This window comes from Rhinopithecus roxellana, chromosome 6 (genome assembly GCF_007565055.1).
Source record: "Rhinopithecus roxellana isolate Shanxi Qingling chromosome 6, ASM756505v1, whole genome shotgun sequence".
Classification (NCBI taxonomy): domain Eukaryota; kingdom Metazoa; phylum Chordata; class Mammalia; order Primates; family Cercopithecidae; genus Rhinopithecus; species Rhinopithecus roxellana.
The window spans coordinates 108455754-108473674 of NC_044554.1; the positions used below are offsets into that span (position 1 = coordinate 108455754).

A 17921-nucleotide genomic window follows, 5' to 3' on the forward strand; every position below is an offset into this window, starting at 1 on the left:
TGCCTGCCACATAGTGGACATTCCCTGAACTCTGAGTAAAGCAAAACACTTTCAGTTGGATTGCATTGATGAATGGGAGTAGGAAAGGGTCAAGGAAATGGGGTGCCCTCTATGCAGGGCTTTCTCTGTGCTTTCTTCTCAGTTTGGCCAGGGGCCCAAGAGAAACACAGCTCACATTTCAGTGCTCTGCAAGGAATCACTTTGGCAAACGTTCACACATGAGAAAGGTTAACCAAACCCTTTCTCCTTCTCCACTGTAAAATGTCCTTGGATCAGCTCTCCAGCTCTATTTCTTTGGAAGTTGATGTCCACAGGGTTGGGGTGGTGGGCAGGCTGTTGGCTGGGTACCAGGCAATCCTGCTCACCATGAAAGTGATTCCTTGTTAGTAGAGGGAGTGTGGACCGGGTGACCCGGGAATGGGCCATCCCCACACTGGAAGGAGGCTACTCTGGCAGCGCCGCTCTGTAATGCTTTCTTAAGATCATGGCTATGTCCATCAAGAGTGCCTCCCTGGAGGGAGGGAGAGCCCAGACAACATCTACTGGACCAGTTTCCGGAGGCTTCAAGGTCACCACTTATGTGCAGTCTTTGCCTCCCTCAGCTCAGCCCACTCCTCCTCTGCGGGGCTGCTACAGTGAAGGGAGCCACATTTCAAAGTCACCCAGGACAGAGGTGAGTTCCCTCCCGATGTTGTCATCAGTGACCACACCGCGGGGCACCTCCTTAGCTCTCCCGAATCTGTCCTGTCCGTCACCACTGCTACTGCTGGAGTGCAGGTGCTGATTTCCTCTGAATGTTATCCCTGTCTCCAGGCTTATACTCATACAACCCAGCTGCCACTTGCTGCCACCTGATCTTCCCAAGATACACCAACCTGCTTAGAAGCCTCTGGCCAGGATTCCAGGAGGCACTCTGGAATCCTGAGAAGGAGGCCCAGACCCCCCATCCCCACCCAGCCCCAGCCCCAGCCCCCCATGCACCCCTCCTCCCGTGTGCTGACTCCCATCCCATTCCTTAATCACATGCCCCTCAGCATCCAGTGACTTCCCCCAAGAGGCAAGGATGTTCCGTCAGCTTAGCATCTCTCCGTCTAGGAAGCCTCTGCCGAGCCTGCCGTGGTCTCCTTCTTGCTGACATTGCTTCCAAAAGAAACCTTCTCCTATAGCCCCACTTTTATGTGCTTTCATCCCTCCACCCCACAGTCCCCTGGGAAGCAGAATCCTGTTATTTTTTATCTTACACTCCTGGTGCCAGGCATTGACCCTGACCCTCAGTCTAACATCATAAATGTCTGTGAAGCTGGACTGCATTAAATCAAGCTCATTGGAGCGGTTTGGGAACACTGCATTGAGGAGGTGGTCCTTAGTCTGAGAACTCAGGGTTCCCAGGGTTTAGGGAGCTGGCACACAACACACTCCCTGCACATGTTTGGAATCAGTTCTGTGCTCGAGGATGCAGGAGTCAATGCCATGGAACCAGACATGGAGCTTCATTGCCAGCAGCAGAGCTGAAGGATGCTGCTAAGGGGCATCACAGCCGAGCACCCCAGAGTAGTCACTTGCCCATCCAGCCATGGCCTGTCCAGGACGGCTGCAGGTCTTCCTTACCGAACACAAAGAAGAAGGTGTGGTGGAGAGACCAGGGGCTTCCTCTTCATCTGATTACCTGTTTCCACTGAATTCCCGACCTGCCCACACTTGAGCCCCATGTCTGCCTTCTTCTCTTTACTGCCATTGAGATGGGGACCACCATCCTTTCCTCAAATTCCCACGGGCATCACACGTCACTGTCCCGGATGCTACTGAGTTTGGGGTTAGCGATGTGGCATTGCAGTGCAGCCCGGCCAACAATGGGAAATCAGTGAAACAGATGACAGCCCTCAGCCTAAATCTGGCCCACCACCTGTTTTGTACAGCTATGAGCTAAGAGGGGTGTTTACATTTCCAAATGGTTGAAGAAATCAGAAGAAAAATAACATTTCATCTTCACACATGAAGATTGCATGAAATTCAGAGTTCAGTGCTCATGAAGTTCTAGGGATCAAAGCCTTGCACATCACGTACAGTCTCATCCATAGTGGCCTTTGTCTATGCAGCATAGTTGAGATAAGTAGCTGGAACATCTACCATATAGTCTGCTGAGCCCAGGTTTTCTGCTCTCTGGCCCTTAAAACTCCTGCTCCAGGACATCCCAGGTCCTGCGTTTCCCAGCTGCTCTCCTTGCTTTCCCCAAGGCAGGCCCCATCCAGCCACTGCAACCCCTTGCTCTCTTTCCCTCAAGTCCAGCCCCTTGTCCTCCAACCTCCTCCACACCTCCAGGGTCCCCTGCTTGGTTCAGCAGATTGACCTCGCCATCCTTGCTTTCTGAGGTGGGGGCAGGGCATCATCTTTTCAGCCTGTGAATAAATCTGAGCATATCTACGAATAAAGTAAGGAATTCTGCCAGCAGCTTGTCTCATAGCACATTTCTCCTCTTGACATCAGGAATGCAGAAAGCAGGGCCCAGGGTGAGACATTCTCAGAGCCTCGTAGCCAAGCACCTTTCTTCCTGCAAGCCACCAAATATTCCATGGCCATACCCAGCCAGTTTATGATTTACACTCAGAAGTTAAAAACAAAACAAAACAAAAAAAACTAGTTTTTATTTTTCTTTCTTTCTTTTTTTTCTGAGACAGAGTCTCACTCTGTTGTCCAGGCTGGAGTGCAGTGGCTCAATCTCGGCTCACTACAACCTTCACCTCATGGTTCAAGCGATTTTCCGGCTAATTTTTGTATTTTTAGTAGAGACAGGGTTTCACCATGTTGGCCAGGTTGGTATCGAACTCCTGACCTCAAGTGATCTGCCCGCCTTGGCCTCCCAAAGTGCTAGGATTGCAGGCGTGAGCCACCACACCCAGCCAATATTTTATTTATCTAAAAGCACTAGATGGAAAATTGATGATATGTCTGTTGCAAGGAAGATAAATTGGGAGTGAAATTCTGTAAAAAGCAAGCAAAGGGCTGTAGACACATAAACAGAGATGACAACTCTGGGAAAGAAAAAAGGCAGGCTGTAGAAATCACCTAAAATGCTCAGTGTCCACAAGTGATACACAAGTTCATTAAAATGGCAAGAACAATCAAACCACATGTAATAAAAAGGCAGACATGACAACCTAAGAAAGCATCTGCTGTTTAACTCTGGGGAGCACTTTGCATGGCCGGTTACTCTCATCCTCCCTCAGCTCTCACCTCTGCTTCTCCACCTGCCATTCCACACTGGCCAGGTACTGCCTGTAGTCTTCTTGGCAGGCCCCAGCCTGCCTCTCTGGAGCAGCTGGGCATCCAGGAAGAGGTCGTTGCTGTGGAAGGAGCCCTCTCGCTCCCTCCCCAGCCTCTTGATCGCAGCCAGGAGCTCTGCCTGCTGCTGCCTCTGCTCCTCCACGGCGGCCCAGTTGTGGAAGGTGTAGTATCTCCTCACACACTCCTGCACCAGGTCCTTCAGGCTGTGGTTGTCCATGTTTGCTACATAGTCATCTAGGGCCTGGCCCCTAAGACCTCTTTGTGGGTGAAGAGGATGACCACATGTCTCATGGCCCCTGCCCCAAAAACCTCCTTCACCCTCCTGACTGCCACCATGTCCTAAGCAGTGAAATGCCCCAGCTGGATCACCAGAAGCAGCACATGGGGCTCCGGGGCAGAGAGCAGGTAGCAGTCCCCAATGTTCTTGTATAGCTCTTGAGTCTGGACCTTTGACTCAAAGATGGAGAGCGTGTCGACCACCAGGACTTTCCTCCTGTTCCATGTTCCTGTCTCCACCTGGCACGTCCTGGTTACTGATTGGGCCCCCAGCTTGGACTCAAACACGAGCTGGCCGAGGATGCTGTTCCCTGTGGCCCTTTTCCCTCAGCCTGTTTTGCCCACCAGGAGAATCAGCAGCAGCAGTGATCCTGGAGCCAACCTGTCTTGTCCTCAGCCTGTGAGAGTGGGTGAAGAGTGAGCGTGTAAAAACTGCATTCTGAGGAGGAGGCACCAAAAGACAGAAGGCAAAGGCAGTCCAGAGGCACTGGCACTCTGGGTCAGTGAGGACTCCGCAGCTCCGCTCCCATCCCTGAGCCCACATACAGAGAATGGAGGGACTCACACAGTTTGTGGGATTACCCAGCTGGCCAGAGCTCCAGGGCTCTTCCCCATTGGGACTGCTGAGCTCTGCCCCTTTCTGGCCTTCCCTCGATGCACTTCCCACCCTGAGGGCCTGGGCTGGGGCCGGCAGGAGGCCGTTTTCTCGGTCACTGCATGGTCCATCTCATGCTTTCTCCCTCTCCCATCCCTAGCTGATCTCTATTTTTCATGATCACTGAGTTTTATTTGGAAAATCTTGTCCTCACTGAAAAGAGGATGGCAATTAAGAGCTTAATATGCTGTATTTCTGGGGGTAAATGTGTTTTCTTTGTTGTTGGTGAATACAGTCTTGTGCCTTTCACTGCCAGGTGGGAAGTTTGCCCCCCGGTTCTGAGTCTACAACCCTTGACCTTTATAAGAGCTTTACCAAGTGCAGCTCTCTTGCCTGTGCAGAAGGCACCTGCTCCACCCATTCGAAGCCCTTCTATTTTGTCCTAGAGGGGAAAACATACATGGATTGTTCACACTGGAGGCGGATGTGATATCCAACACAAAGCATCACATTTTACAGATGAGGAAATTGAGGCAAGAAAAGAAAACCCTGCTGAAGTCACACATTATTTAGGGGATGAGCTGAGACTAACACCCAGGTCTGCTGACTTCAGGTATTCTCAGCAGTAGCCTGGGCTTCCTGCTGAAGAACATACAGACAGCCCCAAAATGCACCACAAGCCTGCGTTTCCCAGCACCTGTATTTAACATATAGGCAGCCCCAGAATGCACCACATGCCTGCGTTTCCCAGCACCAGCTAATGGGAGGCGGTGAATGGAAGGCAGGGAAGGCTGATGGATGCTGTCCACCTAGATCAAAAAAGTCAGCAGTCATTTCCAACTGAACATCTGGCTGTCATGTGTTCTTGTCCACTTTTAGGGTCTCAGGGCTGATACCCAAACTAAAGTGTGCCCAGCAAAGCATCCCCCTTTGATAAACTCACAAAAGAAATTATCCCCTACGTTTCCATGGTGATGGTGGTGCAAAGGGTGACCAACCATCCTGGTTGGCCCAGGTCTGAGAGGATTCCCTGATTGAAGGACTTTCAGTGCCTGAACTGGGAAAGTCCCAGACACACCAAAATGAGTTGCTTACCCACAGAGTAGGAGATTGTCATGGGTCCAGGTTAGGGGTGGGGAGTAGGGGCATGTACATCCAGCAATTGGAGAGAAGAACTGATTCGTTGGGCTCAGATCAATGCCTTATGCTACAGAGGATTGGTGCTTCCCTATTCCTACCTCAGTCTTGGACCAGTCACTACCCCAGGGGCACTTCTCATCAAGCTCCCTCACCTCCTTGCACTGTTCCCACCATACCTTTCCTCCTACCTCTTACCTCCTACTTCCAGTGCTCAGGTAGAAAATCCACCCAGGCTCCACAGAAGAATGACTTCTCAGGCTTCGCTACTATGAAAAACCCATACAACCCTTTCCAAAGCAACGTGAGGACCTTGCTGTGTGCAAAGTTTCAGTGCATTGCCTTTTAACAGGCTCAAGGCATTAATGCTAAAGAGTGAGTCCCTAATTGCAGAATTGCAGAGCCTATGCCTGGTCAATTGAAAAAATACTTTTTGGACTGATGTCATGGTGCTTTAGGGGAAGAAGTTAGTGTTCCACGGGGCCCTGGTACTGAAGATGTAGTCCAGGTCACCCCTAACTCTTTCCCCCTCACCCAACCCTCCTGCGCCCACCTTTTCCCTCTCTCCTCTAGCAGAATGGAGCATACAGGCCTGGGTGAAGGAGTACCTCCTGGCAACTCTGGGAACAATGGGTACGCTAATAGTGGGTATAGTGCCTGTGTAGAAAAAAACGAGAGACTCACTGAAAGTCTGAGAAGCAAAGTAACTGCTATAAAATATTTTTCCATTGAAATAGGCCATGAAGTTAAAACCCAAAATAAATTATTAGCTGAAATGGATTCACAATTTGATTCTACAACTGGATTTCTAGGTAAAACTATGGGCAAACTGGAGATTTTATCCATAGGGAGCCAAAAACAAAGCTGCTGGGCTCTACAATGCTGTTTTATTTATTTGTCTTTTTTTTTTTTTTCATTTATTGGATTAGTAAACTGAGGTGATGCAAGTAATTGTGAATTTGGAATTTGTTCCAATTTAATGACTTGGTGTACCTCTTTGATGAAAATCAGCACCAAAACATTCCTAGTTTTCAAACACTATGGCATTTTCCATTGAAAATTGCTTCACATTTCTTGTTTTATAAATCACGTTAGATACTACAGTGCTCTTTGAATATTGTCTGTTTTTTCTGTTTCTTTTTTTTTATTTTAAGTTCTGGGTTACATGTGCAGGATGTGCAGGTTTGTTACATGCGCAAATGTGTGCCATGGTGGTTTGCTTCACCTATCAACCCATCACTATGCCACCTAATAGCCTGGCATACATTAGCTATTTTTCCTGATGCTCTTCCTCCTCCCACCCCACCCTCCCCGACAGACACCAGTGTGTGTTAGTTCCCTCCCTGTGTCTGTGTGTTCTCATTATTCAGCTCCCACTTGTAAGTGAGAACATGTGGTGTTTGGTTTTCTGTTCCTGCATTAGTTTGCTGAGGATGATGGCTTCCAGCTTCATCCATATACCTGCAAAGGACATAATCTAATTCCTTTTTATGACTGCATAGTAATCCATGGTGTATATGTACCACGTTTTCTTTCTCCAATCTATCATTGATCAGCATTTGAGTTGATCAAATACCGTTTCTTAATGACTCATTTTGGCCCCTGTCAAAATTGGGGGAGACTGTGTGGCTCCCCCAATTTCCAAGTTGTTTTTCTATTGCTTGCTAACTGTCAGATTAAACAGCATTGTAATATTCTGTTGTTATCATAAAAGTAGCTTTATGTCCCGTGTAAGGAAACTTTTAGTGAGAGAGTAACAGAATGCCTGAAGAGCCTGACTGTGAGCTCTAGAAGTAGTCAACCAGTTTGTGATAGAATGGTAACTGAATTTTCCTAACTGCATCAGCTGTGATGACGTGCTCCCTTTTCCTCCTTTAGTTAGTGAAAATCATAGGCTGATTTCTTTTTACCTATAATCTTCCTAATAATTTTTGGTGACAGTGACCCCTCACTTCTCTATGCCCAAAAAACTCATTCTTTAAATAATGCTTGTCATGTTGGCATAGTTCTAATAGGGACCAATGCACATGTGTATCCGTATAGTTATTGTTTTATATTAACTTTATAAATTCTGTTGACTTGGCTTATAATAGTTTTATGATTTTTACTATATAGGTAGGATTATATATAGATTTTCATTTGTGACAGAATAATGTGAAGTTAAGTAATTACTAAACTCTAAATGGAAATAGTATTCAAGAAACTCAGGCACTGAACTTGAAGATAAGAGTACTGTTGCTTTAATCCAGTGTATTTGCTTATGGAAAGAAAACACAAAGGCGGGCTCGAGTAAAAAGAAATATTAAAATATTGTTAAAAATTCTGTATTACTACTATTTTGGAATTTAACCATTTATAGGTTCCAAAAATAAATTTTCAAATAGAATGTTTTTATAAATAAAAAATGCTTTTTGGAATAAATCGATTTTCTAATGTTCCTTGGGATCATGCCACATATGATGGTATCTAGCTCCTTGCCCCCCAACACAGACACAGTTAAATTGGCCAGTGATTACTTTAGCAGGGAAAATAAATTAATAAATAAATAATTTTGGAATCATTTTCACGGAAGTACTAAATGTCAAAACTCACTTTCTATGAGGTAATTCCCTAGTAATTTCTTTGTGATTGAGCCTGAGGGTATTTTTAACACCAGTACTGCCTCCCGGAATCTCTCTATTCTTTAGCCAGGTCCCATGGAAGCTAATCTAATCTGGTTGCAAAGTCTATCCCACAGTACACACAATTCAAATAAGAGTTATCCACGCACAGCTCTGATGACACAACTCAGGCCTTGCCTTTACATCCAAGCAAGTGCTGATGTTTTAGATAGAAACCAAAGCACTTTCTGTCATCCTGCAATCTGTGAGAGGGCCCTTCAAACTGAGTGTATGGTCATTCTTACGTGTCTCTTGGCGAGGCCATAGTACCCAATGGTCTAACCAAACACTAATCCAGGTGTTGCTATGAGAGTATTTTGCAGATGTGGTTAATGCGAAGTAAGGATTACCTTCCGTAACATAGAGGGAAATCACCCAGGCAGTTGAAAGTCTTAAGGCAATAACCGATTTCCCAGAGAAGGAATTCCACCTCAAGACTGCAGTGTCTACTCCTGGCTGAGTGTCCAGCCTGCCCACCTGTACCACAGATTTTGGACATGCCATGAGCCAATTTCTAGAAATAAATCTCTTACTAGATATATCCTGTTGTTTCTGTTTCTCTGGAGAAAACTGACGATAGCCAAAGCTGATTATTTCTAATGATACTCAGAGAAAGAGCAAACCTGAACATAAATCTATCTTTTTGGCTGGGCGTGGTGGCTCATCCCTGTAATCCCAGCATTTTGAGAGGCCGAGGCAGATGGATCACCTGAGACCACAAGTTCAAGACCAGCCTGGCCAACATGGTGAAACGCTTTCTCTACTAAAAATAACAAAAATTACCCAGGCGTGGTGGTCCATGCCTATAATCCCAGCTACTCAGGAGGCAGAGGTTGGAGAACTGCTTGAACCCAGGAACCCAGGAAGTGGAGGTTGCAGTGAGCCAAGATTGCAATACTGCACTCCAGACTGGGTGACAGAGTGAGACTCTGTCTCAAAAAAAAAAAAAAAAAAAAAAAAAAAAAAACCAAAAACCTCATCTTTCCAAGGAAGATTATTTTCTTTTCAAGAATGATATTTGGGTGGACCTTTTCAAAAGATGTGCTTGCAACTTACAAGGGATGTGAGGGCCTCTTCAAGGAGAACTACAAACCACTACTCAATGAAATAAAAGAGGACACAAACAAATGGAAGAACATCCCATGCTCATGGATAGGAAAATCAATATCGTGAAAATGGCCATACTGCCCAAGGTAATTTATAGATTCAATATCATCCCTATTAAGCTACCAATGACTTTCTTCACAGAATTGGAAAAGCTACTTTGAAGTTCATATGGAACCAAAAAAGACCCCTCATTGCCAAGACAATCCTAAGCCAAAAGAATGAAGCTGGAGGCATCACACTACCTGACCGCAAACTACACTACAAGGCTACAGTAACCACAACAGCATGGTACTGGGACCAAAACAGAGATATAGACCAATGGAACAAAAAAGAGCCCTCAGAAATAACACCACACATCTACAACCATCTCATCTTTGACAAACTTGACAAAAACAAGAAATGGGGAAAGGATTCCCTATATAATAAATGGTGCTGGGAAAACTGGCTAGCCATAAATAAAAACCTGAAACTGGATCCCATCCTTACTACTTATACAAAAATTAATTCAAGATGGATTAGAGACTTAAATGTTAGACCTAAAACCATAAAAACCCTAGAAGAAAACCTAGGAAATACCTTTCAGGATATAGGCATGGGCAAGGACTTCATGTCTAAAACACCAAAAGTAATGGCAACAAAAGCCAAAATTGACAAATGGGATCTAATGAAACTACAGAGCTTCTGCACAGCAAAAGAAACTACCATCAGAGTAAACAGGCAACCTACAGAATGGGAGAAAATTTTTGCAATCTACTCATCTGACAGAGGGTTAATATCCAGAACCTACGAAGAACTCAATCAAATTTACACGAAAAAAACAAACAACCCCATCAAAAAGTGGGCAAAGGATATAAACAGACACTTCTCAAAAGAAGACATTTATGCAGACAACAGACACATGAAAAAATGCTCATCATCACTGGCCATCAGAGGAATGCAAATCAAAACTACAATGAGATACCATCTCACACCAGTTAGAATGGCAATCATTAAAAAGTCAGGTAGCAGCAGGTGCTGGAGAGGATGTGGAGAAATAGGAACACTTTTACACTGTTGGTGGGACTGTAAACTAGTTCAACCATTGTGGAAGACAGTGTGGCAATTCCTCAAGGATCCAGAACTAGAAATACCATTTGACCCAGCCATCCCATTACTGGGTATATACCCAAAGGATTATAAATCATGCTGCTATAAAGACAGGTGCACACGTATGTTTATTGCGGCACTATTCACAATAGCAAAGACTTGGAATCAACTCAATGTCCATCAGTGACAGACTGGATTAAGAAAATGTGGCACATATACACCATGGAATAATATGCAGCCATAAAAAAGGATGAGTTCATGTCCTTTGTAGGGACATGGATGCAGCTGGAAACCATCATTCTTAGCAAACTTTCACAAGAACAGAAAACCAAACACCACATATTCTTACTCATAGGTGGGAACTGAACAATGAGATCACTTGGACACAGGAAGGAGAACATCACACACCTGTTGTGGGGTGGGGGGAGAGATAGCATTAAGAGATATGCCTGATGTAAATGACGAGTTAGTGGGTTCAGCACACCAACATGGCACATGTATACATATGTAACAAATATTGTGCACATGTACCCTAGAACATAAAGTATTAAAAAAACTTGTAAATAAACTACCACTTATAAAGAAAATAAATAAATAAATAAATAAATAAAATTTTTTAAAAGGAAAAAAGGATTAAAATAAATATATAGAATCTCAGAGACCTGTGGGAGAACATCAAGTGTACCAACATATATCAAATAGGAATCCCAGAAGAGGAGGACAAAGAGAAGGGAGAAAATATCTTGAAAAGTAATGGTAGAAAACTTCTCAGGTTTGATGAATAATATTTAATAAAATCCGTACTGTCAAAAAAAAAGATGTGATTGCATAAGGGGGATAGCAAATGGGAAAACCAACAATTTTTTTAAGCCATCTTGTTTGCAATGCTGACGGTTTTAAACTCAAGACTCTCTGTTTTCTCATGTGCTTGGATGATTCTCTGGATGGTCTTGAATGTGGGTCTCCACAGAGGGCTGGTAAGGAGGGGCTTCTGAGCATCAGAGGAAAACCGGTGGTACCAGGTAGGTGCCTGGAGAGGTGTGCGAGGGGAAGATAAGGCAACGCTGAAAGAGCCGCAGAGGGGCGGGTGGACTTGGAAGTGGATATTCCTACACTTGGGGAGGCCAGGGACCTGGCAATCTTGTAATACCATCTACCCCTTTTAACCACCAGGAAACTAAGATTTCCAGAATTTCCTAAAGCAGCAGTGACATGAGGCCAAGTCTGCACCCGAGACTGAGGGGGTGAAAGGATATCAAAGGGAGAGGCAGGTTTTTCACGTTTGCCTACGGCCAACTGAGTGCCTGTAGGGCCTGAATCTGCAGCTGCCCCTGTGTGCTGAGAGGGGTCAGCCCTCCAGGACTGTGTGCAGCAGGGCTATTCACGTGCTGTGTTTGGCCAAGAGGTTGGTGGCGGGCCATTTCCTCCAAGAACGAGAACCTGAAATTGCTGCTCTCTCAGAATCCAGCCTGAACAGAAAAAGAAGTGAAAAGGGGGCTTCTCAGAAGCATCAGGATTGTTCTCATTTTCCTCAATTATTTTATTGAGGGGTTTTTCCTCTCCAGTCACAGTGCTGTCCCTCTAGCCCAAACCACCACTACAGAGAACCCCACCCAAGTGCCACACCAGCCCTCTGGATGGCACTATCATTGTCCCCCTCCAAAAAAAATGCCTATTCTGGGTTGGCCATCAACTCACCTCACTCATCTTATATCCATCAATCCTTCCATTAATTCATTTTAAAATGGTATTAAATGCCTCACCCATGGAATATGGTTTTACCAGTTTAACCTGTTCAGGCACGGTGGCTAATGCCTGTAATCCCACCACTTTGGGAAGGAGGCCGAGACTGGAGGATCACCTGGGCCACAGTGGCAAAATCCCATCTCTACCAAAGCATAAAACAAAACAAAAATTAACCTGGCACAGTGGTGCATGCCTATAGTCGCAGCTACTCAGGAGGCTGACATAGGAGGATCACTTGAGCCCAGGAGGCCAAGGTTGCAGTGAGTCATATAGGTGACATTATTGCAGAAATTGAGCATTTTGGTCATTTTTCCCTATCACGTGATTAACATTGAGAATTTAGGGAATGTTAGAAAGATACATCTGTGCTTAATGGTTATGATACTTGATTTTGGATAGGACCTTTTATTCTTTTAATAAAAACAAAAATGCCCTGGGAGGCCAAGGCAGGCTGATCGCTTGAGGTCAGGAGATTGAGACCATCTTGGCTAATACGGTGAAACCCCGTCTCTACTAAAAATACAAAAAAAAAAAAAAATTAGCTGGGCGTTGTGGCGGGCGCCTGTAGTCCCAGCGTGAACCCAGGAGGTGGAGCTTGCAGTGAGCCGAGCTCGCGCCACTGCACTCCAGCCTGGGTGACAGAGCGAGACCCTGTCTCAAAAAGAAAGAAAGAAAAAGAAAGGAAGAAAGGAAGGAAGGAAGGAAGGAAGGAAGGAAGGAAGGAAGGAAGGAAGGGAGGGAGGGAGGGAGGGAGGGAGGGAGGGAGGGAGGGAGGGAGGGAGGGAGGGAGGAGGAGGAGGAAAAGAAGGAAAGAAAGAAACAGCTCGTGCCTCAGACTGGGAAAGAGCATCATCTCTGAGCTAATGAGAGTAAAGAATGGTTCCCTCCACTATAAGGGGCATGGTGGAGAAGGGGAAGGTGGAGATGCCTACTGGAAAACCGGTGAAATGCTCTGAAACTAGTGGTTGACCTTGGACAGATTATCCTACTCTCATTTGCCAAAAGTAGCAATAATATTCTCTCTATTTCCCTCACTGGAGTTTCCAAAAGATAAATGGCATGCTGATTAGAAAAACATAAAGTGCAGTTGTGAGGATCTGCCAGTTAGAGGGTTATGAGTCAGGGTAACTGCCTAGTAATGAAGCCCTTGCCATCTATGACTTCATTCTTGCTAACAGCGGGGTTTTAACTAATTCTTTATATATATATATATATATATATATATATATATATATATATATATATAAAACACCTCATTAAGGCAAGATATTAGTAATAGGGGAAATTATTGGGGCAAATGGTGAGGAGTATAGGGGAACTCTCAGTATTTTTCATTCCTATTGTTCTGTAAACCTGAAACTGCTTTGAAAAATATATGCATAAATGTAACTGTATATATATATATACACACACACAGTTTTATGTATCTATATATAACTGCAGATCATCTTGAGTCTTATTCCTGAAATCTTTCTCCAGTCTTTAAAATGGAAAATACTTCCATCAAGCTGAGTGGTATAATCAGCAACAAAAGGCGATGGGAATAAAATAAGATTAAAATCAGAAGGTGAATTTTCAGCCTGTTCTTCAAAGACTATCCCGTAACTTCTGGGGAAGACCAGGGTGGGGGAAGGATGTTCAGGTGATCTTTCCCTGTCCTGCAATTTGTGGGGAAGCCATATGTGTATCCACATAGGGGGTGCAGCAGCCACTATGTGCATATATGAAAATGCTCTTTCACAAACACAAGAAATAAACTCATTAGTATCACCATAGGGGTACCATCTGAGCTCATTCTATTCCAGATTTTAGGTTCTTAAAAATATAGTATCAGTCATATTTTCAGTTGGCACATACCTGGGACTTTAGGGTATATGATTTTTTCTCCTAAATCAGGAATAAAGAAACTGTGGTTTAGAAAGATCAAGTGTCTTGTCCAGCCTGGCACAGACTGTTACTAGTAGAACTGAGGGTGGGGGTGGGGGAGAGAAGAGAAAATGAAAGAAAACAAAACAAGTCTTGTCACCTTCCAGGTCCTGGAATTTCTTACAAGGTCTACAGATGGCCTCAGAGCAACCCTCCCTCTCCTAGGCAGTCTCTCTCATTGGCTTACAGGCCCTTTATAAAAATACAAGAGCAATGAGACATGATAAACCTGGCCACAAATTTGGTCTGCTAGAGAGAAAGGGACCATGTCCCTGAGAACAGGAAAATAACAATGTGTGTGGGTTTCCGTACAAAGCCGCCCTCAGTGGGTGACTCAAAGCCCTGAGAGACAGCCAGGGTAAGAAGCTGTTCGTAAAACAGCTCTACTTCCTTTTCCCACCACACCTCTGTGATGCTTTTATGCAAAACAAACTTTTTACCAGAATTAGCAGGAGCACTGATACCCAGAAAAGCCACTAAACATCTGGGTATGGCTGCATCCCAGGGCTGGCCAACAGTTGCCTGTTACTGGCCCAGGCTGAACATATACACATCTCCCAGTCACCATCTGCAGTGCGCCATAAAGATAATTTCTTATTTTTGTTTATTTTTTTAAGAAATGGGGTCTCCCTATGTTGCCCAAGCTAGTCTTGAACTCCTGAGCTCAAGTGATACACCTGCTTCAGCCTCCCAAAGTGCTGGAATTATAGGCGTGAGCCTGGCCGAGAGAGTTTCCTGTATTGAATTCTAGATGGCAGTGAGGACTGAACCCAAGGGCGCTCTCCGTGTTCCACTGCACAAGGAGCAGGCATCTTGCTTGAAACATTCTATGGCTCCCTCTTACTTCTGCCAAATGCCCTGCCCTCATGTTACCTGTGCTCTGACCTGACGCGGGGGGCCAGGCTTAGGAGATTTCCCCACCCAGGAGGATTTCATTTCCACAGGGACCAGGAAGACATCTAACCCCATTCATGATGTGATTTAGCCAAAGTGACAAGCACTTAACAAGGGGCTTGGGAGAAGGGAAGAGGGTGGCCCTGGTCATGCTGGAAGCTTCTGTGTTGTGGTGGTGGGAGTGGGAGGGCATGGAGCTCCTCTCTGGGAACTTTCTCAGGTGAATGAAGCAGAGCTTGATCAGTTACTTGCACATTTGCATTTAGATGGATTCAGTTTTTAAAGAAATTATAAGTGAGAGAGTGAGATACGGGTAACTCTTGATTCTTTGATTTAGTTTGGAGAGGAGGGTGGTTCTAACGCAGATAACATATACAATTCGCACTTTACAATGAAAGCTGCATTTGACTTCCAAAATATTCTCTCATATTAATATTGTAAAGTTAACTTTTCATATAATAATAGTTATAACTTTTCCTCTCTAAAAGTCTGTAGAATTATGGTGGTTTCATTTCAAAATGTGTTTTCCTAACAGTGAGATGTAAATAGAAATCTGGTAATTCCTAACAGGTCTAAATTCTTATAAGATGTTTTGGACAAATCTAAAGAGAATCACTGGTATGTCTCTCTCCTACCACAGACATGCAGGTAATAAAATAAAATATAATAAAATAGTCAAAGAGTTTGAGAATCTTGTCTCCTTTAAGTTCACAGTGTACTGAGTAAAATAGAACTGTCAACTATGGTCACATATTTTGCAAATACCACCCCCTGCTGTTTGTCTCTTAAGTTTGCAATGTGAGTTTCTTGCTGTCTGGAAATTTAAACAAATGTTTTCTTTATGGTACTGTCATTCTTAGAAAGCTCTCCTTTCTCATCCCATTATTTAAAAATACATTACTTATGTCCACACAAAAATCTGCCCTCTAAGGTTTATAGCAGCTTTATTCATAATTGTGAAAACTTAGAAACAACCAAGATGTCTTTCAATAGGTGTATGGCTAAAGTGTGGCACATCTAGACCATGGAATCTTATTCAATCAAAAAGCAACTGAGCTAACAAGTCTTGAGAAAGCATAAAGAAAACTTAAATGCATATTGCTAAGTGAACTAAGTCAATCTGAAAAGGCTATATACTGTATGATTCCAGCTATATGGCATTCTGTAAGAGACAAAATGACGGAGACAGTAAACCAATCAGTGGTTGCTGGCAGTTCCAGGGGATGGAGGGAGAGATGGATAGGTGGAATATAGGGAATTTTTAGGGTAGTGAAATTATTCTGTATGATACTGTAATGGTAGATACATGTCACTACACATTCATCAAAGCCCATAGAATACACAACACCAAGGCTGAATTTTAATGTAAACTATGGACTTTAATTAATAATAATTTATCAATATTGGCTCATCAATTACAACAAATGTACCCCACTAAGGCAAGATGTTACTAATAGGGGGAATTGTTGGGGCAGACGGTGAGGAGTATAGGGGAACTCCCAGTATTTATCATTCCCATTTTTCTGTAAACTTAAAACTGCTCTTTAAAATAAAACCTAATAATTTTAAAAACGGGGAGATTTAAAAAGATAAGATGAGGAAAGAGGGAGTGAGAGAATGTAGGATAGGGAGAAAGGAGGTGAGAAGGGATAAAAAGAGAAGAGAGTGGGAAAGAGGGGGAGAGGAGAACAGGGAGGAAAGGGGTAGGAGAGAAGAACAAGAGTCACTTGCATACGGTAAACTCCCTACCCTATAAGAACTTATTATACAATACATTGGAGAGACAGCCAAGATAACTAAGTTGTCATTAGATTAAAATTATATGAATAATATGAAGGTGTGAAGTGAGTCTTATATAAAAATAAAAGCCTTATGTTAACATAAGATGTAGATCATCTTTTATGCTGTTACTCTGTATGACTTTTATGGTTCATAATAAATGCTTTTATTTTTCATGATTCACCTAAAAATGTTTTCTCTATCTAGCTACTTTTTGTTTGCTTGTTTGTTTGTTGTTTTGTTTTTGAGACAGAATCTGGCTCTGTCACTAGGCTGGAGTGCAGTGGCACGATCTCGGCTCACTGCAACCTCCGCCTCCCAGGTTCAAGCGATTCTCCTGCCTCAGCCTCCCAAGTAGCTGGGATTACAGGTAGGTGCCACCACACCTGGCTAATTTTGTATTTTTAGTAGAGACGGGGTTTCACCATGTTGACCCGGATGATCTCGATCTCCCAACCTCGTGATCTGCCCACCTCAGCTTCCCAAAGTGCTGGGATTACAGACATGAGCCACCGTAACCAGCCCTTGTTTTGTTTTAAGCCTGCCTTTGGCTTATCTATATCTCTCAGTTAATTCCCAAGATGGACGGATAGATAGATAGATAGATAGATAGATAGATAGATAGATAGATAGATAGATAGATATAGATAGATAGATAGATAGATAGAATATAGATATTAGTATCTAATAATATAGAGATATGTAGGCTAATAATTATATGTAATATGTATAATATATGTAATAGCAGAGAAGTGGGACTATGATAATTTGAAGACTTAAACTATCTGTGAATACATACAATATTATTTAATGATACACTGTAATTAATTAAAAACATATAACTCCTGTACCAAGGACTAAACTTTTTAAAGCGGTGAACAAATAATAAGTCAATAAAGGAGATGAAATAGAATCATAATTCCAGTAAGTGCTCAATTGCCTCAAGAGAAGGCAGGAAAAAATAAAGGACAGATGGATTAAATACTAAGAAAATGGTAGATTTTAATTCAGTTATATAATAACCACACTAAAGGTGAATGATCAAAATATACCAATTAAAAGACAGAAATTTTCAGATATGATTAAAAATCAAGACCTATGTATATGCTGCCTTAAGAAAAACTCACTTTAAAAATAAAGGCACATATATGTTATAAATAAAAGAATGTTAAAAATGTATACCATCAAACAATATCCGAAAGAAAGCTGGAATAGCTATACTCTTGTTAAAAAAAAAAAAAAAAGAAGCTTTATCAAGCTGAATGATGAAGAAAAAGAACTCAAACAAATTTACACAAAGAAAACAAACAACCCCATCAAAAATTGGGCAAAGGATATGAACAGACACTTCTCAAAAGAAGACATTTATACAGTCAACAGACACATGAAAAAATGCTCGTCACCACTGGCCATCAGAGAAATGCAAATCAAAA

At 43.3% G+C, this 17921-nt stretch overlaps 2 pseudogenes; one reads left to right on the forward strand and one right to left on the reverse strand.

Annotated features, from left to right (window-relative positions):
• Positions 1–274: 274 nt before the first annotated feature.
• On the forward strand, positions 275–7793 carry LOC115898304 (annotated as a pseudogene).
• Positions 3156–5270, reverse strand: LOC104675409 (annotated as a pseudogene).
• Positions 7794–17921: the final 10128 nt, after the last annotated feature.